The following is a 24,498-nucleotide window of genomic DNA, read 5'->3' on the forward strand; positions in this document are numbered from 1 at the left end:
GCAAAGCTACACTTGGAGTACTATGTTCAGTTTTGGTCTCCTTATTTGAGAAAGGATGTACTGGCACTGGAGAGTGTGCAGGGTGTGTTCACTGGGTTGATTCTGGAGCTGAGCAGATTGGTTTATAAGGAGAGGCTGAGCAGAATGAGGTTATATTCATTGGAATTTAGAAGAATGATGGGGGTCTTATAGAAACATATAAAATTATTAAGGGAATAGATAAGATAGAAATAGAGAGGATGCTTTCACTGGCAGGTGGAACTAGGACAAGAGAGAATAGCCTCAAAATTAGGGGGTACAGATTTAGAACTGAATTGAGAAGGAGCTTTGTCACCCAGATGATTGTGAATCTATGGCGTTTACCCCTTTAATCATTAACTCCTTTAACCATTTTGAACAGTTTATTTAATTTTCCCCTTATTCTTTCATATTCAAGGAGGTAGGAACCTAGATTGTGCAGCACATCCTCATAGTCTAACCCTTCATAGTTCAAGTATTATTCTATCAGTCCATTCTTTCTCTTATTTTGCACATTAGTCAGATTGCACTTCAAAATGCAGCTACATCAACCAATAACCTCATCAACACTTAGTTCCCTGACTTTGTCGATAATTAATCCATATTCCTCAGTGACCATTCTGAAATAAACTTTAGCAATCAGTCTGCGGTGAATAATATTAGCACATGAGCCTTTAATAACCCAGGAGGCAAAAACACAATAAGGACACATAAGAGTCTGCTTCATCACGCAAACTTCTAAACGGGATCCTTATGACTAGAATGTTCATTTCCATGTATCCGTGGTTTTTATTGTGTTTTTTTTTCTCTTTGGAAAGTTTGTAAGAACGTCTTGGCCTGCTACATTGAATGACTAACCAGACATGACCCAATGTCTGCTTCAAGAATTAGTACAACTCAGAAAAGTAACAATATAATCACCCAATGATCAGAACCAGATTTCTGTGTTTCATGTCTTTCCAATATTGAAGATCAACAGTTGTGATTAGACTTAGTTTAATCATGAACTATTGCAAAAAAATTATAAGGCTACACTTTCACCCAGCGTACTTGCAATAAATCACTTACAATAGGTCATGTTAAACATGAAGGACCCCAAAGAGGCTTATGATTTTCTCTTGAAAAGCCAAACTTGCTTTGCTGCACCTTGCTTCCTGTATTTTTCTCTCCATGTGGTTCTGAACCTAAAAGCAGAGCCTTTGGAGGAAACGTCAGACTTTAAGGAGTGGTGCAACAATGGGTTGGTGGGTCTTAATTGATTGCTGACATGGGTTAATGGATCGATGATTGTTTTACAGTCCTTTGAGGAAGAAATGTAAAAGCTTAATCTCCAGCAGGCAGAGGGTTAAAGTAGATACATTGCCTTCAGCTGTAATGCATCACACTGGGTTCTGCCTTCTCAAGCACTCTTTTTACCGCTGTCAACTCAATCGTGGAGTAATCAGTCTGAGGATCACAGCGGTGCTTTTGGCAGGGATACAGTCACTCTCAGGTCAAGCTGATGATCCAAGGAGTGCAGGACTTTCGGCAGATCACAGAGTCTTTGAGTCAAAGTGGAGAGAGGCAGCAATTTCACATCATGCTGACTGTTTACAACAAGTAGACTTCAGCTCTCTTCTTTTCCATTTCATCAAGCTGTCAATCAGCCATTACATCAGAAAGATCTGAGTACAACTACAAAGTACATTGTTTTTACAACCTCGGAACAAGCCATTTGAACCAACTCATCCAAATTGTAAGTATTTATGTATCACATAGAGTCATAGAGATGTGCAGCACAGAAACAGGCCCTTCAGTCGAACTCGTCAATGCTGACCAGATATCCCAACCTAATCCCGTCCCATTTGCCAGCACTTGGCCCATATCCAGCTCAACCCTTCCTATTCACATACCCATCCAGACGCCTTTTAAATGCTGCAATTGTACCAACCTCCATCACTTCACCTGGCAGCTCATTCGATATACGCACCACCCTCTGCGTGAAAAAATTTGCTTGCTAGGTCCGTTTTAAATCTTTCCTCTTTCACCCTCAACCTATGCCCTATAGTTCAGGACTCGCCCTCCCCAGAGAAAAGGTGCTTTCTATTTATACTAATTATGCCCCTCATGATTTTATAAACCTCTATAAGATCACCCCTTAGCCCCCGATGCTCCAGGGAAAACAATCCCAGCCTATTCAGCCACGCCCTATAGCTCAAATCCTACAACCCTGGCAACATCCTTGTAAATCTTTTCTGACTCTCCACTCACAACAACCCAAACACCCTGTGGCCAACGACTTCATCTCCCCCACCTCCAAGTGCATGCAAGTCCTAGCCCTCCTCAACCGCGTAGTACAAACCACCAGATGAATAGAGGAAGAAGGCCTCATCTTCCACCTTGGGAACCTACAATCACATTGTATCAACATCGACTTCACTCGTTTTCAAATCTCCCCTCCACCCACCTCATCCCAGACCCACACTCCAACATGGTCCCGCCCTCTTCGCCTTTCCTACTTGTCTATCTTCCTTCCCAGCTATCCGCTCCACCCTCCCTGCCGACCTATCATCATCAACCCCCTCCACCACCTGCATCCACCTATTGCCTTCCCAGCTAGCACCCAGCCCCACCCTCCTATTTGTCTCTCAGCCCCTTCCCATGCCCCCAAATTCCCGATGAAGAGCTTATGCCCGAAATGTCAACTTTCCTGCTCCTCCGATATAGCCTCACCTGCTGTGCTTTTCCAGTACCGAACTTTTTGACCCTTAGTTAGTTTAACCCTAGCAACATTCTCTCTTTTTTTGATGATTTGATTTTTTGTTATGTGTACCTAAGTACAGTGAAATGCTTTGTCTGCGAGCAGCACAGGCAGATCGTAGTGAGCAGGTGTGTACAGATCATAGGGTGAAGCAAAACTTGGACTGCAGAGGCATCCAGATTCCACTGCACAGGACGTGTGTGATGCAAGATCAACATTAACAAGATCAGCATTATTTGAAGTTAGAGAGCCCATTCATCAGTCTAATAACAACAGGGTATAAGCTGTTCCTGAAGCTGCTGGTGCGAGTGTTTAAGCTTCTGTATCTTCTGCCTGATGGAAGAGGTTGTAGGAGAGTGTTACTGGTGTGGGAGGGGTCCTTGATGATGTTGGCAGCCTTTCTGTGGCAATGAGACGTGTTAATGGAGACCATGGATGGCAGGTTGGCTTCTGTAACGTTCATCCAGCTTCCTCTGTTTGTGCGATATCTGTCTCTATCAGTCCTTGTAATCAGTTCTACAGTTTCACACTGTCTGGGTGATCAGGTTCCCCCTGAATTTGCAAATAAAGGAAAAGCAAAATATTGCAGATGCTGGAAATCTGAAATGAAAACAAAAAAGATAAGGAGAACCTCACCACGTCAGGCAGGGTCTGTGGAGAGGGGAGCGGAGTTAACAGTTTGACTATTTTATGAGGAGAGGGACAACATTTAGTTTGCTTCATTTATCAGAGAAACTTGAAAAATACAGAATTGTTCCAGTACAGAAGGAGACCATTTGGCCCATAGAGCCTGTGCTGGTTCAATGACTTACTGCCAGCTTCCTGCCTGTTCACTATATCCCTATGCACCATATCATAAAAAATCATCCAATACCCTCCGGAATGCGTCAATTGGACCTGCCTCCACCACATTTCCAAGCAATGATTCTATATCTTAACTATACACTGTCAGAAAAAGAGTATTTCCTTTGCTTCACTTGAACTTTAAATCTATGCCCACTTTCTTGTTTCTTTTATGAAGATTTGGGTGTTATGAAGATGTGGGTGTATTGTACTTTTAAGAGAGTTAGAAGGTAACAGAATTATTGGACACAGCACCAAGTGTTCTCAATAAAGTCAAAATGTAACATTTGCTCAAACAACTCGATTAACTGGTTGTCTGGAGACAAAAACAAATTTGAACTTGGCCAATCAGTTTAAATTATACTTTAAAAGACCAAGCTCCAATCACATTTGAATTTAGTATAATCTGAAGATTTGGGGTTTTAAGACCAGGGAAAATTGAACAGTTGGGAGGAAAACTGCCAAGCCAATAACATCTGCAAAGCTGCTCATAAAATAACTCTCTTAAAGGTACCTTTATTGATCAGTGTCCTGTGAAGCAGAATCCCCAAGAAGAAGAAAAGAAGTCAGGAATACAGAGAAGAATTGAAAGCTGCCTGGTTTTGAGATAAGAAGTCTTGTTTTGTAAATCTTAATCAGGAGTTTTATCAGACTGGTATTATAGAGGGGAAAGTAAAAGGTAGCTGAGAGAAAGGAGTTGTCAATAGTTGTTAGTTAATTATTCTCTGTTATACTTTCGGGATTGAAATTGTTACTTTTACTTTAACTAGTTCTTGGCCTATTGAATTTTCACAGATTATTGCACGGGGTAGATCTTTTCTGTTTTTCTGGTTTAAATTAAGTAGGAGAGTTTATTCCATGTCACAACAGAGAGAACAGCTTCTCCCTAATTACTCTGTCAAACCCTCTCATAGTTTTGTAAACCTTGATCAAATTTCAGCTCTGCCTCTTCTCTCCAAGCAAAACAGTCCAAATATCTTCAAAATATCCTCATCACTGATGTTTCTCATTTCTGGAACCATTCTTATAAATGTTAACCTTCACTGCTGTCTATTTTGAATTTTCACAGGCTGATGACCCCATAGAATAAATAAGCAAATAGTCCATAACTGTCATAAAAGAGGGAGCATGGTTCTGAAGACTCAGCCCAAGGTGAGTAGACTCACAGCTGCTACTGAATTGGCTAGCCCAAAGAAGACAGAGAGTGGTAGTAGATGGAAAGTATTCAATCTGGAGCTCAGTGACTCATGGTTTTATGCAAGGATCTGTCCTGGGATCTCTGCTTTTTGTGATTTTTATCCATGAATTGGATAAGGAAGTGGAAGAGTGGGTTAGTAAGTTTGCCAATGACACAAAGGTTGGTGGAGTGGTAGATAGTTTGAAGGGCTGTTGTAGGTTGCAACAGGACATTGACAAGATGCAGAACTGGGCTGATAAATGGCAGATGGAGTTCAACCTGAAAAAGTGTGAAGTGAATCATTTTGGAAGGTCAAATTTGAAGACAGAATGCAAGGTTAAAGGCAGGATTCTTGGTTGTGTGGAGAATCAGAGGGATGTTGGGGTCCACATCCATAGATCCCTCAAAATTGCCACACACATTGATAGAGTTTTCATGAAGGCGTATGGTGTGTTGGCTTTCATCAGCAGGGGGATTGATTTTAAGGACCACAAAGTTATGCTGCAGCTCTATTGAGCCTTGGTTAGACCACACTTGGAATATTGTGTTCACTTCTGGTTGCCCCATTATAGGAAAGATGTGAAAGCTTTAGAGAGGGTGCAGAGGAGATTTATCAGGATGCTGCCTGGATTGGAGGGCATGCCTTATGAGGATAGGTTGAGGGAGTTTGGATTTTTCTCATTGGAACAAAGAAGGATGAGCGGTGACTTGATGGAGTTGTACAAGAGGATGAGTGGTATAGATAGAGTGGATAGCCAAAGACGTTTTCACAGGGTGGAAATGGCTATCATGAGGAGCCATAATTTTAAGATGATTGGAGGAAGGTTTAAGGGAGATGTCAGAGATGGGTTATTTCGCAGAGAGTGATGGGTGCATATACTGCACTGCCAGCAGTGGTAGTAGAGTCAGATACTTTAGGGATATTTAAGTGACTCTTGGATCGGCACATGGATAATAGTTCAATGTAGGGTATGTAGCTTAGTTTGATCTTAGAGCAGGAATAAAAGTTGGCACAACATCGAGGGCTGAAGGGCCTATACTGTGCTGCAGTGTTCTATGTTCTACGTTAAACCAGTTCTGAAGAACAGTCATATCAGGACTCAAACTGTATCTCTCTCCATAGTTTCCACCAGACCTGCTGGGTTCTCCAACATTCTCTGTGTTAAATTTCTTGAATTTGTTTTTGGCTCTGTTAGTTACCACCTTATGTCCATGGCCCCCAGTTGTTTTCTGTTGATGATGATCAACATAAGAAACAAACTAGCATCATCATTGGCGGTCACTTGCTACCACAGGTACTTGAGGCAGGAGATGGTCATGGGAATGGGGAAGGTGGGTTGTTTGGTGTGGCAGCATGCTCCTTTCACTGCTTCCCCCCCAGCTTCTGCTTTTTGCCGATGGCAAATCTCGTGGTGCTCGACGCCTTCCCGGATGCTCCTCCTCCACTTTGGACGGTCTTGGGCCAGTGATTCCCAGGGGTCTTTGGGAATACAGCATGTCTCCAGTGAGGCCTTGAGGGTACCCCTGAAGCACTTCCTCTGTCCACCTGGGGCTCACTGGTGGTTACGAAGCTGGGGGTAAAGCACCCGCTTGGGTAGCCTTGTGTCAGTCATGCGGACAACTTGCCTAGCCCATCAAGGAGGGGTCAGTGCCTCAATGCTGAGGATGTTGACCTGGTCGAGGACACTGGTGTTAGTGCATCTTTCTTCCCAGTAATAGTGAGTACTATACAATACTCTGTAGGGGGGAATGTGCAGTGCACACAATACATTTTCTCCTCCTGCTCATGCTTGATGAGTGAGAATGAGTTGTCAGTGTTTCCCCTGACAGAGACAGGCGGAGTGATCTTCCGTATAGACTGGTATGCTTCATGCTGTAAGATTTACTCATATCATCAATTATAGATTAGATTACTAACAGTGTGGAAACAGTCCACACCGGCCCACTGCAGCGCAACCCATCCAGACCCATTCCCCTACATATACCCCTTCACCTAACACTACCAGCAATTTAGCATGGCCAATTCACCTAACCTGCACATTTTTGGACTGTGGGAGGAAACCAGAGCACCCGGAGGAAGCCCTCGCAGACACGGGGAGAATGTGCAAACACCACACAGTCAGTCGCCTAAGGCGGGAATTGAACCCAGGTCTCTGGCGCTGTGAGGCAGCAGTGCTAACCACTGTGCCACCATGCTGCCCACTTATCATGGGCAGTTTATCATGGGACTTATCATGGGGCAGTTGAATAGAAAATAAGAGCAACTGTGACTTTAACAACCATGGGAAGTGTTGTCCATGTCCTGTGGCAGGTGAGAATTTTCAGTGGCCGGATATTTGGTGATGTCAAGGCAGCTCATGCACTGCTCCTCACTTAAGTTGAGATAAGAAGATCGGTCTCTAAGTCTCACCCAAGAATCTGGTCTCCTGCTGAGTGTCTCTCTCTCTTCTGTTCCTCCTTCCTCTTCCAGAACCTTGCCCTAGTCTGCACTTAATTCAGGAAGTGGTGTTCTGTGCTAGGTCAATACTAGGTGGTGGCAACTTCTGAGTGAAGTATGTTTCAAAAGTCAGCAAGGAGATGAAAAGCAACATGATGGAAGGTGTCACCAACAGTGCTACCAAGTAGCACCTGCTCAGCAATAACCTGCTCAGCAACAGCTAGTTGGGTTTCCGCCAGGGACACTCAGCTCCTGCCCTCATTACAGCCTTGATTCAAACATGGATGAAAGGGCTGTTTTCCAGAGATGAGGCGACCGTGACAGCCCTTGACATCAAGGCCTCAGTCTGCATTATGGGTGGCATTATGATTCATTGGCTAATACTGTTGCCTCACAGCAGCAGGGATCTGGCTGGATTCCAGCCTTGGGGCATCTGTCTGTGTGGAATTTTCATGTTCTCCCCATGTCTGTGTGAGTTTTCTCCCATAATCCAAAACAAATGCAGGCTATGAGGATTGGCCATGGGAAATACAGGGATAGGGTGGGGGTGTGGATCGAGTGAGATGCTCTTCAGTGTATACTTGATGGACTGAATGGCCTGCTTCCATACAGCAGGGATTCTTTGACTGAGTGTGACATGCATGAGCCTTGCAAGCCTTGAATCAATAGGTATCGGGGGCAAACTCTCCACTGGTTTTAGTTATACTGGCACAGAGGAAGGTAGCCAGGGTCATTATTGGAGGTCAGTCATCTCATCTCCAGGACATCTCTTCAGGAGTTCTTCAGGGTAGTGTCCTAGATCCAACCATCTTCAGCTGCTTCATCAATGACCTTCCCTCAGTCATAACATATTCACTGATGACTGCACAATATTCAGCACCATTCACAGCTCCTCAGATATTGTCAAATGCAACAAGTCATGTCAAATGCAACAAGATCTTGATGATATTGAGACTTAGGCTGATATTCATGCCTGACAATGATCAGGCATGAATAAGAGTCAATCTAACAACTGTCCCTCGAAAGTCAATGGTATTTCCATCACTGAATACCCCACTATCAACATCCTGGGGATTATAATTGATCAGAAACTCATTGACTACAGGAGCAGATCACTTGATTGACACCACATCCACAAGTCGAGAGTGTGGTGCTAGAAAAGCACAGTAGGTCAGGCAACATCAGAGGAGCAGGTTTCGGGCAAAAGGATCAACAAGCATCCACTCCGTCCTCCAATGACGCTTAGGAGTTTCAGGAGATGGTATTGAGAAGGTGCATTGCAGAAATTCACCAAAGATCCTCAGAGACCACTTTTCCAATCCATAACCACTTCCATCAAGAAGGATAAGGACAGCAGATACATGGGAACACCATCACTACCTTCAGATTCCCTTCCAAGTCACTCACTAACCTGATTCAAAATACTGGAATCCTCTTACGAAGGACATGTGGGTCAACTCACAGCAGGTGGACTTCAACTGTTCATGAAGGCAGCTCACCCCTGCCTTCTCAAGGGACAATTGGGAACAGACAATAAATGCTGGCCCAACCAGTGATGCCCACATCTCATGAATGAATAAATAAATTGCTAGCCCATTGTCTTTATGACTGAAAACTTGAATAACTCTTGAAATAAGACGTAAGTTGACCAGGAGCCAGAACAATAACTTGACAATTAATTTATAAGTATGTGTATAATTGCTTTAAAAATGACAAATAGTTATTTGCATATTTTCCTATCAAGTTCTACTGAGTAAATAGAACAAAAAAAAAAGACATGTGGAGAAGACAAGTATGTGAAAGAAAAAAAGTCAAGGGTGAGGACTAACAGAGTTGTTCAACAATAGAACCAGTGCCAAATTGAGGGGCCAAATAATCTCCTTCTACGCTGGCAAAATTCCACAATTCTGAACCCTCGCAAGCAGAAACATCATCACTATTTTTCATGTATTAAATCATTTCACAATTTCTATTGTGTTCCTTCCAGAACTCGAAGGCTTCTCTCCAATCCTGAAAATGCCAATTACAGCTGCGCTACATTTTCACTGGCACTGAGTGCCCTCTGAAAATTACACTCCTAAGCATTGGCCAATGATGACTTGAACAGTCTGTAGTTATCCTTCATGAGAAGGCAAAGGTTACCTGTCTTGAACCCAAGACAATGAGACCATAATGTCAACTCGGCTAAATTCATGCACAGAATAGGGATCGACATCTTACCCTAAATAACAAAGAAAAGAGCCTCACGGTAAGTATTTTAAGAGGAATTCCTAAAAATCTTTTTGTATTGGCATAAAAATTGATACTAGAGTTTCATTTATGTAGCACCTTTCACAACCTTAGGATGCCTCAAAACACTTTCCAGCCAACTAAGCGTGTTTAGATTGCTCTGCTATCTTGGAAGCCACAGGCAATTTGTCCACAAATATGATATCACAAATATAAAATAAAATCCAGTGACACGATTGACCAATGTTTTAAAACTATTTGATATGCAATGTCATCAGTGGTTAGCAATGGTGCCTCACAGCACCAGGGACCCAGGATCAATTCCAGCCTCGGGTGGCTGCCTGTGTGGAGTTTTACGTTTTCCCTGTGTCTGTGTGGATTTTTTCTGGTTTTCTCCCATAGTCCAAAGATGTGCAAGTTAGGTGGATTGGCTATGGGAAATGTAGGGTTACGGGATAGGATGTGGGGCAGGGAAAGTCTGCGCACACACAAAAGGACTAAATGCCCTGGTTTTATTTTATCAACTGAGGGGGTCAGATTGAAATTGCTGAGATATTTCACCAAGGTGGGTGGGTATTTCATCTGCTTTTCAGCCTTCCCAGGACAACAAATGGTTTTGGGTGATTTGGGTAATCTAAGAAGCATCATAGTTGAAACGTGCTTTAACAAAATCAAATAAGGAAAGGCTGTTCACTTGCCCACGATATTCCCTTTGTTCATTATTGTAAAATCTGAATCTCATTTTTGGAAAAAAATGTCCTAATTCATTTTGAAACTCTTTCAGGAGATTGGTATGAAGAGCCATGCTAGGGATATAGAAAATCTCCAACTCTGACACTTTCAGAACATTTTACCCACCAACCAACTATTGGCCAATTCATTTCTGTATATTTCCAATTATCTATTGGTCTTGGATCCTATGTTGAAGAGCTTGTTATCTAAGACAACATCAAACATCTTCCTGAACTCCAAATCAATAGGATCCATTATCATTCTACTAGCTATCATCTCCTGTAAGGAAAAACTAACAAATCAGTAAAATGAGCTGAGTGAAGTATTGCTTTATGCCTTCCTCAGTTATACATGAATTGTTAGAAACTGATTGATATTGGTCAACAATTCCGTTGCTATTTTCTCAAATTACTGCCAAGATAGCACAAAGCACACTCGGCACTTTTGAAAAGCATGTGGCAATGAAAACTTTGAAAACAGGGACATGAATAGGCCATTCACCCCTTCAAGCCTGTTCCACCATTCAATATGATGATAGCTGATCATCCAATTCAGTGCCCTGTTCCCACTTTCCATCCATTCCCTTTGATTCCTTTAGCCCCTGGAACTATATTGACCTCTGTCTTGAAAACATTCAGTGTTTTGTCTCATCAATGATTTGGATGTGAGCATAAGAGGTACAGTTAGTTAGTTTGCAGATGACACCAAAATTGGAAGCATAGTGGACAGCGAAGAGGGTTACCTCAGATTACAACAGGATCTGGACCAGATGGGCCAATGGGCTGAGAAGTGGCAGATGGAGTTTAATTCAGATAAATGCGAGGTGCTGCATTTTGGGAAAGCAAATCTTAGCAGGACCTGTACACTTAATGGTAAGGTCCTAGGGAGTGTTGCTGAACAAAGAGACCTTGGAATGCAGGTTTATAGCTCCTTGAAAGTGGAGTTGCAGGTAGATAGGATAGTGAAGAAGGCAATTGGTATGCTTTCCTTTATTGGTCAGAGTACTGAGTACAGGAATGGGAGGTCATGTTGTGGCTGTACAGGACATTGGTTAGGCCACTGTTGGAATATTTTGTGCAATTCTGGTCTCCTTCCTATCGGAAAGATGTTGTGAAACTTGAAAGGGTTCAGAAAAGATTTACAAGGATGTTGCCGGGGTTGGAGGATTTCAGCTATGGGGAGAGGCTGAACAGACTGGGGCTGCTTTCCCTGGAGTGTCAGAGGCTGAGGGGTGACCTTATAGAGTTTTATAAAATTATGAGGTATATGGATAGGATAAATAGACAAAGTCTTTTCTCTGGGGTCAGAGAGTCCAGAACTAGAGGGCATAGGTTTAGGGTGAGTGGGGAAAGACATAAAAGAGACCTATGGGGCAACTTATTCACACAGAGGGTGGTACGTGTATGGAATGAGCTGCCAGAGGAAGCGGTGGAAGCTGGTACAATTGCAACATTTAAGATGCATTTGGATGGGTATATGAATAGGAAGGGTTTGGAGGGATATGGGCCGGGTGCTGGCAGGTTGGACTAGATTGGGTTGGGATATCTAGTCAGCATGGATGGGTTGGACCGAAGGGTCTGTTTCCATGCTGTACACCTCTATGACTCTATGACTCTTTTCTGTGGAAGAGAATACATAGCTGGGTGAAGAAGTGTCTCCTCATCGGAGTCTTAAAAGGCTTTATCCTTTGAATATGAGCCCTGGTTCTCATCTCCCTGGTCAATAAGAACATCCTTCTTGCACTTACCCTGTCATAATTTTATAATATTTCTATTATATCGCCCCTCATTCTTCTAAACTCCAGTGAAAATAATCCCAACCAATCCAGTATCTTTTAATTTGTAAGTCTTGCTATCCCAGCAATTCTTAAGCTATTTAGGACTGATCAGATGGATTGCAGTGTTTTTTTTTAAATTGTTCCCTTTATTCTTGTATATCCTAAGCTGGAACTATATTTGCTCATAGAATCTCCACAGTGCAGAAGAGCATCGCATCCCCCTACCTTATTCCTGTAATGTTGCATTTCCCATAGCTATTCCAACCTACTTAGCCTACACATCCATGGACAATATGGGCAATTTAGCATGGCCAATCCATTCAATGTGCACATCTTTGGATTGTGGAAGGAGACCAGAGAACCCAGAGGGTGACCCACGCAGCCGTCTGATGGTGTGATTGAACGTGGATCCATGGTGCCGTGAGGTAGCAATGCTCACCACTGAGCCACTGTACTACCGCATTTTACAGGTAGAATTAACTTTGAACTGTAACTTTCAGCTGAGGTACATGAGAACTAAAGTGCAAGGGAAGGTAAGCTTGATTCTTTGTGGACTCTGAGAAGCTTCTCAAAAGTACTTTATCAACAGATGTTGTAATAAGCATGTGGACATGATTACAATGGTTAGGGGTCCAAAGCTGGCTGGAACACAGCATGTATCAGTCATTAACAATGGCATCAAACAGCTTGTTATAAATTTAAAGCCCTATCTGCATTGTCTATCTAGTTAGCCCTCAGTGTGTTTCACAAAATGCATGGGGCAAATTCAGAAGTAGTCCAGTCAGATTGTTATTTAACACAAAAGATTTCAGTCTTTCAGATTGCCATCATGCTGTGTGATGTTAGCAGAGTGTACATTAACATATTTTTATGAGATTGTGTTGACAATGAGGGTCATCAACCTGTTCGAAACAGGTTAATAATTCCCATTAAAAACCAACAGACAAACTTTATCAAGAGGCATTAATGTGCTGATTTCTAATACTGATCACACTGACTTTAAGATATCCTTGTAAAATGATTGCTGTGCGTCGGCATTTTGCTATGATTCAATCTATCTTGTAACTGGCAAGAGGTTTTTGGTTACATATAATGCAGCTAGCTGAGCATTACTTGCAGAAAGAACATAAATGTCTTGTTCTGTGCAAACGTCTGGTTATAAATGAATTTTTAAGTCTGTCGCAGTTTGCTGCATATGTTACAATTTTACTTACACACCAGATTGCCTTAATGACATTTTCACAGCAATGCACAAAGCTACTGAATCTCAAAGGAGCTCAGACACCTGTATAGAACTTAGAGGCCCTTAGTTGTTCATATCGTGTCAGAGCATATTCAAAATTAAGAGCAACATTGATCCCAGGAGCCTTAAGGATTGTTCTCAAGGTGTCCTGTTCTCTTGAAGGGGGCTGCAGAAACTAAGTGCAAAGCCAATGGGGAGTTAAGCTTCAGATATTTGCAGGGAGTAATTTAGTTTATAAATAATGAGGCACTACAGGGAAGTAAAACAAAATGGATTTTTACTATTTTTCCTCCACTGAGTTAATCTCTTGTTGCTGGTACCTAGTGTCTAAAAGAGGTACCGTAAAGGCTACACAAACAAGGCTTGCATTCTCCTGAGTGTAGAAGATTCAGATGTGATCAAATTGAGGTGACAAAATGGATTGAGCAAGGTCCCAAGAAAATGCTACATTTGCTTTTGTCATATTGATTGATTAAAAGCTAGACCTGGCCAAGCTGGAACTGCGTTGTTCTTTTTAAAGGTAGTGCACTGGATCTTTTACAGACCCTTCAGAGTGCAGGCCAGGTCTTGGTTAGGTATGTAAGAACATATATATGAGGAAATGATGAAGGCCATCTAACAACACATCCAAAAGACAGCACAACAGTGAATTTGAGAATCAAGTTAGATTTTTGAGTTCGATTGTCTGACTTGTGACTTGGGCCCACAGCCTTTGAATCCAGCATTGAAGACTACCCAGGAGAAAGTGAGGACTGCAGATGCTGGAGTACCAGAGTTGAAAAATGTGGTGCTGGAAAAACAAAGCAGGCCAGGCAGCATCCGAGGAGCAGGAGAATCGACGTTTCGGGCATAAGCCCTTCTTCAGGAATGGGGAGTTCGTGAAGAAGGGCTTATGCCCAAAACATCGATTCTCCTACTCCTTGGATGCTGCCTGGCCTGCTGTGTTTTTCCAGCACCACATTTTTCAACTTGAAGACTACCCACTCAGTCACAGCCACCACAATATCGAAGTATGGATTTGTTGCAAGATAAAGGTCTTTGCACATTTTGTTAATTAGAAAAGCACTACTTAGTCCAGTAGATGCATCATTTTTCTTTCACACTGCAGCTATCCTTTTGGGAACTTTCACTGAGGCTCCAATCTAATTCCAGTTAATCCAGATGCAATGGTTAGGTTTAGCTTTGGCCTCATATTCGCTAGAAAGTAAGTTCAAAGTGGCATCGAACCTATTTCTCTTTGGACTGTTGTTAGAGAGAGCGAGAGAAAGTCTTTCATCCAGATGGTTGTGACTAGGTTTGAATTCAGCTTCCAGAGATGAAAGGACAACATCACTAACAAATCCAGTCTTCTGCCAAGTGAGTTTTAATAGAATTTTGCAAGACTGGAGGACATTGATGCATGCTTAACATGGCTTATCCGAGTCAAGAGCAGGAAAAATATGGCAACCTTTTCATTCACAGAGCTCTGCTGCCTTTCAACAGGAGCTATTATTGCTGTTGCTCCTGGCAACAGTACGATCTCTCAGTGCCAAACCAGAACTGTTTTCTACCCCCCATATGTATCAGAAAGTATTCAAAATAAACAAAGGCTTCCCTCATCTCAAGCTTCATTACAATAATCCCCTATTACATTGCCAATTATTGTTTTGCACAGAACTTCAGTCTGCATAAATTATGACCACTCAATTGAAATCAGCAATCTGAGTTGGTCAAAGGGTCAATAAACCCTCCCTTTAGATTAGTTTTCACGTTGGTACAAGTGTTTCTGTAATGTAAATTCATTGTGGATTCAAAGCCTACATAGAGTCATTTTATTGATTTGGTTTTTATTGCTCTGAGATTTTTCAATGCATGACTTGGATTTTACATGATTTTATTCAATGCTGATACCACACAAGATGACTGGTATTTGTAGTTTGTACCATGCTAAATCCACGACTCACTGAAAGCAGAATGACCTGGATTTTACACACAGTGGCAGAAGAATGGTATTCAATATCACACTTTAAATCTGTCCCAAGTTGTACACCCTAATTTAGGGGGATTAGCAAACCTTCTCAATACATTGACATATAAAGGACACTAAAGCCTGTGTCAGCAGAATAAATAGAAGCGTGACTTTACGACCGATCAAATTGCGGATTCCCTATTGAGTTGCGGAGAATCCAAACTAGGAAGTGCAAGTTGAAATAAACACTGAAAACAAAGATATTGAAAGAAAAACTGAAGTTAGACATAAAAATAAAAGACAGGCCAAAAAAAAAGAAAACCAATGGCTGATTTTTCCCATTTTTTTGGAAGTGCCATTCATGATTTCCACTCCAGAAGGAATAGTGAAGTAAACAGTCAGTAATATTTGGAAATTAATGTGCTGGTCTTACTGGAGCACTGTTCTGAGGTATACAAAACACAACAGACCAGTATGCAGCATTTGCATTGGGAGACAGGAATTCAAAAGTCCTCACTTCCTCCTGCATAATTTGCATGTTTCATTAGTTTTCCTTTTCCTTCTGGGATGGCCATGGTGACTTTGTTTATTCAATTTTCTGCTCTTCATCTTGTTAATTATGCAGCAAGACTTTTCGATGCTCGTCTTGCAGAATCATGCAGCTGGACAGGCTGGAGTAATTATCACTGCTGGGTCTTCGCAATGAAAATGCTGTTGGTGTCATACTTAACCACCACCCCCCCCAGCAGCACAGCACTTTCAGATGCTGCAAAACAGGAACTCCCTTTCAAACTGAGCTCCTGCACCATTATCCTGAAAGAAAAAGTTGGGAAATGATCATTGTTCAATGCTCCAAACAGGTGATAACTAGCTGCCTCACTCTGACTGTGAGAAAACAGTGTAAGCTAGAGAGGCTGGTGCCCTCTAGTAAGCACAAAGCAAATGAAGTGTGTGTGTTTTTCAAACTCTCAAAACCTTAAGTACACGTACCAACAGCTTTTCCCTACTATTATTAGACTTCTAAATGGACCTCTCAAATTTCAGCTTTTGTGCAGCTGTAACTTTGTATTCCTCATTCTGTTCCTCTACAATCCCTGTATGTTATGATCTGCTTGTACTGCATGCAAAACAGAACTGTTCACTGTACTTAGGTACATAGAACATGGAATATTACAGCACAGGACAGGCCCTTTGGCTCTCAATGTTGCACCAACCTGTGAAACCATTCTGAAGCCATCTAACCTACACTATTCCATTTTTGTCCATATGCCTATTCAATGACAATTCAAATGTCCTTAAAGTTGGTGAGTCTACTACTGTCACAGACAGGGCATTCCACACGTCTCCTACACTCCGAGTGAAGAAACTACCTCTGACATCTGTCCTATTTTTATCACCCCTCAATTTAAAGCTATGCCCCCTTGTGCTAGCCATCACCATCTGAGGAAAAAATCTCTCACTGTCCACCAGATCTAATCCTCTGATTATTTTACATGTTTCTATTAAGTCACCTCTCAACCTTCTCTCGAATGAAATCAGCCTCAAGTCCCTCAGCCTTTCCTCATAAGACCTTCCCTCCATACCAGGCAACAACCTGGTAAATCTCCTCTGAACCCTTTCCAAAGCTCCCACATCCTTCCCATAAGCTGCTGACCAGAACTGTATGCAATACTCCAAGTCCGGCCGCAACAGTACTGCTGCAGCATGACCTCATGGTTCCAAGCTCAATCATACAACCAATAAAAGTTAACACACCATATGCCTTCTTAACAACCCTTTCAAGCAAGGTGGCAACTTTCAAGGATCTGTGTACATGGACACCGAGATCTCTCTGCTTATCTGCGCTACCAAGAATCTTACCATTAGCCCAGTACTCTTCAATCCTGTTGCTCCTTCTAATGTGACTCACCTCGCACTTTTCCACATTAAACTCTATTTTTCACCCCTCAACTCAGCTCTGCAGCTTATCTATGCCCCTCTGTACCCTACACCATCCTTTGTCACTATTCACAACTCTACAGATCTTAGTGCCATCCACAAATTTACTAACTCATCCTTCTGTGCCTCATTCGGGTCATTTATATAAATGACAAACAACAGTGGATCCAAAACATATTCCACTAGTAACTGAACTCCAGGATGAATATTTCCCATCAACCACCATCCTCTGTCTTCTTTTAGCCAGCCAATTTCTGATCCAAACCACTAAATCACCCTCAATCCCTGGCCTCTGTATTTTGTGCAATAGCCTATCATGGGGAACTTTATCAAATGCCTTACTGAAATCCATGTACGCCACATCAACTGCTTTACCTTCATCCACCTGTTTGGTCACCTTTTCAAAGAACACAATATAGTTTGTGAGGCACGACCTACTCTTCACAAAACTGTGTTGACTGTCGTTAATCAACTTATTCCTTCTAGGTGATTATAAATCCTATCTCTTATAACTTTTTTCAACATTTTACCCTCAACTGAAGTAAGGCTCACTAGTCTATGAGGGCTGTCTCTACTCCCCTTCTTGTACAATGGAACAACATTTGCTATCCTCTAGTCTTCTTGCACTATTCCTGTGGACAATGACAACATAAAGATCAAAGCCAAAGGTTCAGCAATCTCCTCCCTGGCTTCCCAAAGAATCCGAGGATAAATCCCATCCAGCCTAGGCTATTTTTTTCTTCTTACACTTTTCAGAATTGCTAACACCTCCTCCTTGTGAACTTCAATCCCATGTAGTCTAGTAGGCTGTATCTCAGTATTCTCCTCGACCACATTGCCTTTTTCTACTATGAATCTTGATGAAGAGTATTCATTTTACACTTCCCCTGTCTCCTCTGACTCCACGCACAACTTCCCACTATTATGCTTGATTGGCCTAATCTTACTCTAGTCATTCTTTTTTTTCTGATATACCTATAGAAAGCCTTAGGGCTTTCCTTGATCCTATTCACCAAAGACTTCTCATGTCCCCTCCAGGCTCTTCTTAATTCTCTTTTTAGGTCTTTCTTAGCTAACTTGTAACTCTCAAGCATTTTTAACGGAGCTATCACATCTCATCATGACATAAGCCTTTTTCTTCTCTTAATAAGAAATTCAACTTCTTTAGTAAACCATGACTCCCTCACTCGATAATATCCTCCCTGCCTGACAGATACATATTTATCAACAACAAGCAATAGCTATTCCTTGAACAAGTTCCACATTTTAATTTGCCCATCCCCTTCAGTTTCCTTCCCCATCCTATGCTTCCTAAATCTTGCTTAACCACGTCGTAATTGCCTTTCACCCAGCTATAACGCTTGCCCTGCGGTATATACCTATCCCTTTCCATCACAAAAGTAAACAAAACTGAATTTTGGTCACGATCACCAAAGTGTACACCTACCTCCAAATCTAACACCTGGCCTGGTTCATTACCCAGTACCAAAACTAGTGTGACCTCGTCCCTTGTTGGCTGTCTACATACTGTGTCAGGAAACCCTCTTACACACAATGGACAAAAACTGATCCATCAAAAGTACTTGAACTATAGTATTCCCAGTCAATGTTTGGAAAGTTAAAGACCCCATAACTTCCTCATTCTTGATGAAGGGCTTTTGCCTGAAACATCAATTTTCCTGCTCCTCGGATGCTGCCTGACTTGCTGTGCTTTTTTAGCACTATTCTAATCTTGGCTATAATCTCCAGCATCTGCAGTACCCACTTCTGCCCCATAACAACTACCCTGTTAGTCTCACTCCTATTGAGGACCATCTTTGCTATCCTTCCCTTTACATCTCTGGAACTATTCAAAGGCCTATAGAAAACTCCCAACAGGGTGACCTCTCCTTTCCTGTTTCTAGCGTCAGCCCAAACTACCTCAGTGGATGGCTCCTCAAACATCTTCTCTGCAACCGTAATACTGTCCTTGACTAACAATGTCACACCTCCCCCTCTTTTAACATTTTCTGTGTTCTTATTGAAACATCTAAATCTCAGAACCTGCAATACACATTCCCGTCCTTGCTCTACCCATATCTCTGAAATGGCTACAACATTGAAGTCCCAGGTACCAACCCATGCTGCAAGTTCACCCATCTCATTCCGGATGTTCCTGGTGTTGAAGGATACGCACTTTAAACCAACTTCTTGCTTGCTGGTGCCTTCTTGCGACCTTGAAACGTTATTTCTGACCTCACTCCTCTCAACCTCCTGTATACACAAGCTACAATTTAGGTTCCCATTCCTCTGCTAAATTAGTTTAAACATGCCTGAACAGCATTAGTAAATTTAGCCCCTAGAATATTGGTACCCCTCTGGTTCAGGTGAAGACCATCCTGTTTGTATAGATCCCACCTTCCCCAGAAAGAGCCCCAATTATCCAGGAATCCAAAACCCTCCCTCCTGCACCATCCCTGTAGCCATTTGTTCAACTCCTCTCTCTCTCTATTTCTCATCCCACTAGCACGTGGCATGGGCAACCAAACCAGAGATAACAACTCTGTTTGTTCTAGCTCTAAGCTTCCACCCTAGATCCCTGAATTTCTGCCTTAAATCCCCATCTCTCTTACAACCCATGTTGTTGGTACCTATGTGTACCATGAGTTGGGCTGCCCCCTTCCCACTCCCACCCCCAACCCCCCCACCCCCCCACCCTGCCCCCATCAAGAATCCTGAAAACACAATCTGACAAAATCAAGAACCATGGCACCTGGGAGGCGACACAGCAACTGTGAGTTTCACTCGTTCCCACAGAACTTTGTATCTGTGCCCCCTAACTATGGAACCCCAATGACTAATGCTCTGCTCCTCTTCCCTTCTGAGCAACAGGGACAGACTCTGTGTCAGAGACCTGTGCTTCATTGCTTACTCCGGTAAGTCGTCTCCCCCAGCAGTATCCAAAACAGGATACTTGTTGCTGAGGGGAACAGCCACAGGCTGCTGGTTCCCTTTCCATCCCCTGACAGTAACCCATCTACCTTCTTCTTTTACCTGAGATGTGACTACTTCCCTGTAACTCCTCTCAATCGCCCCCTCCACCTCTCAAATGATCCAAAGTTTATCCAGTTCCCTAACACAGTTCTTGAGGAGCTGGAGTTGGGTGAACTTCCCATAGATGCAGTCAGCAGGGACACTAGTGGGGACCCTTACCTCCCACATTCTGCAGGAGGAACATTTAACTGCCACCCTCCATGCACACTATTTCAAATTCCCAACGAGCCAACTGAAAGGCTAAAAAAAAGATCACCTGACCAATCCAGTGCACAGAACTTTTTTATTGGTTGGAGGAGGAGGAGGATTGGTGGGAGACACTACCCAAGTAGTGTTTTCTTTTCAATGTGTGCTCCACCTATACACAAGGTAAGTTTTTATATCTTAAAGTTACTTTCCCATCAGGTCTCTAGTCCTCTGGTACATGTGACAACAATAAATCAAATCAAATCAAATCAACCTTGCAGGATCATGCATATCATGCATGTCCCTGCAGTTTCAAAGCAAACTCTTGAGGGCTGAAGCTGTGTGTATGTGTGCGTGTGCACGCATGTGTGCACATGTATGTGCATGTGTATGTGTTTGTGTGTGAGTATGCTTGTATGTGTGCGTGTTTGGACTTGTGTGTGTGTGCATGTATGTATCTGTGCGCACGCTTATGTGTACACGTGTTCGTGTGTGTGTATGTGTATACATGCGTGTTTGTGTGTGTGTATGTGTGTTTGTGTGTGCTTGTGTGTATGCATGTGTCTGTGTGCGTATGCGCGTTTGTTTGTGCTTCCGTGTGTGTGTGTGTATTTCTGTGTTTGCATGTGTGTGAGTGCGTGTGCGCGAACATGTGCGTGTGTGTGTGCGCACGCGAACATGTGCGTGTGTGTGCGCGCGTGCGAACATGCGTGTGTGTGTGTATGTGGCCTGTGAGCAGACATGATGAAGAGGAGAGGTTGGTGGTTTGCTGTTTGCTGATTTGCTTGGATGAAGGTTGGAGGAGGATAAGTTTCATGGAGCATGCAGGGACCTTGTGGTGAAGACAGAGTTGGGCAAAGAACCTATCTGCTCCTGCTCCCTGTGAACTGCTCTGAACTACAGATGGGCATTTAGTTTGTTGGGAAGCTGGAATCTGTAAGGAAATTAGGCCATCTTGGGCTAATAGTGAGACACAAATTAAGGGAGAATCAGGAATCTTCACATTACGATTTGGGTTTCCTCACATTTGAAGCATTTTTCATTACTGTATATACTTGTGTAAAAGTCAAAATGTTTAGACTATTTTTAATGGTTCAATTTATAGGATTGACTAATACATGAGTACTTGTTTTGGAGGGGCTGGAATTCATGCTACAGTTTGAAATACCAAATTATTAGCAGAAATTGATTTCATCGCTCAACTAATCCCGGGGAAAGAAGAAAAGCACAATGAATTACGGTAAAGGTGATTACCGGATAAAAGCAAAAGAAACAAGAATGAATTACAATAAGTATATTTTGTTTATACATGCTGATATGAAAATTTAACATGCAAAAGAATCATTGAAATACTGCAAAATCACACTGTTCAATATTGTCATGGCCTGACATAATGGCACACTTAAAATGAACCATGTATTAAATTCTGAATGTGTAAACGTCTTGAACTTTCCCACCAAATTCTTTCATTTTCTTTCCAATTACTCTTGTATGTTATGAACCTCAGCAACATTAACAAATTTGGCAAAGAACGAAAGATATATGTTACTAATATATCTCACTTTTATTCAGATATAATGGCACAAGTAAAATGATTAACATTTTAACAGTATTAACGTTTGGATGTATAGTGAACAAAGTGTCATAAGTACGGATAGACTTGTGAATGAATGAATGAATCAAAGCGCACTGTAGTAAACCCAGAATTATGAATGAATGAATGAATAGAATCTCACTATAATAAACAAAAAGCAATGATTAGAGTTACCGTTATGAATGAATGTGATTTCTTTTAAGTGGGTTAATGGGAATATGCATTTTTCTTTGTCAGAGGTTCATAATGTGATATAGTAGGGTCAACTTTGATATGAGATTTATTGAAAATACAAGGTTCTTTGGCCTTAAATAAACGGTCAATGTTTACATGAGTTCGACTTTTACAGGGGTATATATAGTATTTCTCATCATTACCAATGCTGCTCAAATATTTTATTGAATTTTCAACAATAGGTAATATAATTACAATCAGCAGGACTGGGACAGCAAATTGATAAAAGAAAAATTTCATTATCAGCGTGGATTTTGGCAGTAATGATGACTGATCATGGCATTAAAATAAAATCATTTACATTTGATAACACTAAACATAACTTTTTTGTGAGTTTTGGTGGATATTAGTGAATAAGTAGCCCATCTTTAAACTCTTATATATTTAAGTGCACAGCCTTCCAACAAGGTACTGGTATCACAATATTTGTGAGGAGTCTCAAGCTAGTCAGAGACTTTCTGATTTTCACATTTAACTTTCCATGTGTGACTCCGGGGATCTATTAAATTTATTCCACAAAAATAGAATGTCGAGCCTTATTTTTATTTGTTTCATGAAAATCCAGGCTGATTTCATCAAGCATATATGCAATTGGGGTAAAAGGGGTTAGATGATGAGCAGCATCTGCATTTCCCAAGTGCACTATACAATATGAAGGGGAATAAAGCCTCATGAAGCCACATCCCCTGAACATATAAGACAGCATTATAGTATTGAGCACATGTACCTTTGAACTATTGGCTCATCCATCACCAGCTCACTGATTGTGCTCTCAAATATCAATAGCTTCATGAGAAACATGATATCTCTCATCAGATCCTTCTTTCTCCAGCATAAACATAGAGTAGCCCGTTGTTAAACTTTGTCTGCTTCATTTCAATCTGTCAAAGTTTTAATTGCTTAAATGTGACCTGTATCTTCTTTCTGTTAACTCCCTTTCTGTTTCTCTTTGTTATCTCAGATAAAGTGTGCACTCAGTGGTCATTGAAGTATAGTGATTACCCACACTATAATGTGCAGTAACTACAGAGGAACAGCAGCAGCAGCAGCACTACCATGAGATGGTTGAACCAGGTCTGAATGGTGGTCACTGCTGAGGCTGTAGACTTTCACTGATGAAGAGGAGGCAGACAGTAAAGATGGAATGGAATGGTTGCTCAGTGGTCAGCATTGCTGTATCACAGGACCTGGGTTTGATTCCACCTTCAGGTCACCGTCTGTGTGGAGTTTGCACATTCTCCCCAAGTCTGTGCGGGCTTCCTCCACATATCTGCTGCCCCTGCTTCTTCTAGAGGGAATTGGTTGTGGGGTGGCATGGTGCTCTCTAAGGATCTTTGGTGAAGTTCTGCAGTGTAACTTGTAGATAGTACACACTGCTGTCACTGAGCATCAATAGTGGAAGTTTGTGAATTTGATGTCAATCAAGCTTTCTAAACTCTCATTGGTCCTACCAACTAAGTATGATTGCTTTTACATTCTGATACATAATCACAATACTTCAGATCTTGGAAATACCTGTGCCTTAAATGGGACAATTTCCTTCAATGTAGAAAATACTGAGCACATCTGACAACACGTAGGGGAGGAGAGGGAAACTAATTTAGCATTTCAGATAAGGGACTTTTCTAGCTTCATGGACACTACCAGACCTACAAAGTATTTCTGATTTTTCATATATTTGTTTGCCTCTTAACGAGTGAAAAAAACAAGATTTCATTACCTTTTTATCCTTGCTTTTTTTTCCGTAGTTTAGACAAGCTACTACTACAAAAAGAAATAACAGCTTCTGATATTTCTGATGACTTTTTTTCACAAACCTCTGAGGCCAGGCTAGGCGGCTGTCTTATCCTTAACCTCACCCGCTATCTTCATGAAAGTACATCATCTCAGTTAGCCTTCAACAGTATGAAGCAATAATAATAGCTTGCCACTTAGTCAAGGTTTCCTGCATGCCATCTTGAACAGTCAAGATTAACAATCTCTCTCCTTTCCTTTGTTGTCAATAATTTTAAACAAATTCTGTTCTTTCAGCAAGTGACTAATCAAATAAATGTAACCAATTGTTCGTATTTCTTTCATTAATGCAACGTGCGCAGCACTGCCAAACCAACATTTATTGTTCATCCAGAGTACATTTAAGTGACTCATGGCTGGTGTCCGCTCAGGCTCTATCCTTGACCACCTCTTTGTTCTTGTCTACACATTGACTCTCAGCAATATCAGCTACAAACTAAAACAGCCTGACTCTTTGTACACAAAGAGGTTTCACCCAGCTTTACTCCACTGCCACCTCTCTCAACTCCTCCCCTGTTGCTAAATTATCAAGATGATTATCTGACACCCAAGACTCGATAAGCGGGAATTTCCCA

This window comes from Chiloscyllium punctatum, chromosome 26, assembly GCF_047496795.1.
Source record: "Chiloscyllium punctatum isolate Juve2018m chromosome 26, sChiPun1.3, whole genome shotgun sequence".
Taxonomy (NCBI): Eukaryota; Metazoa; Chordata; class Chondrichthyes; order Orectolobiformes; family Hemiscylliidae; genus Chiloscyllium; species Chiloscyllium punctatum.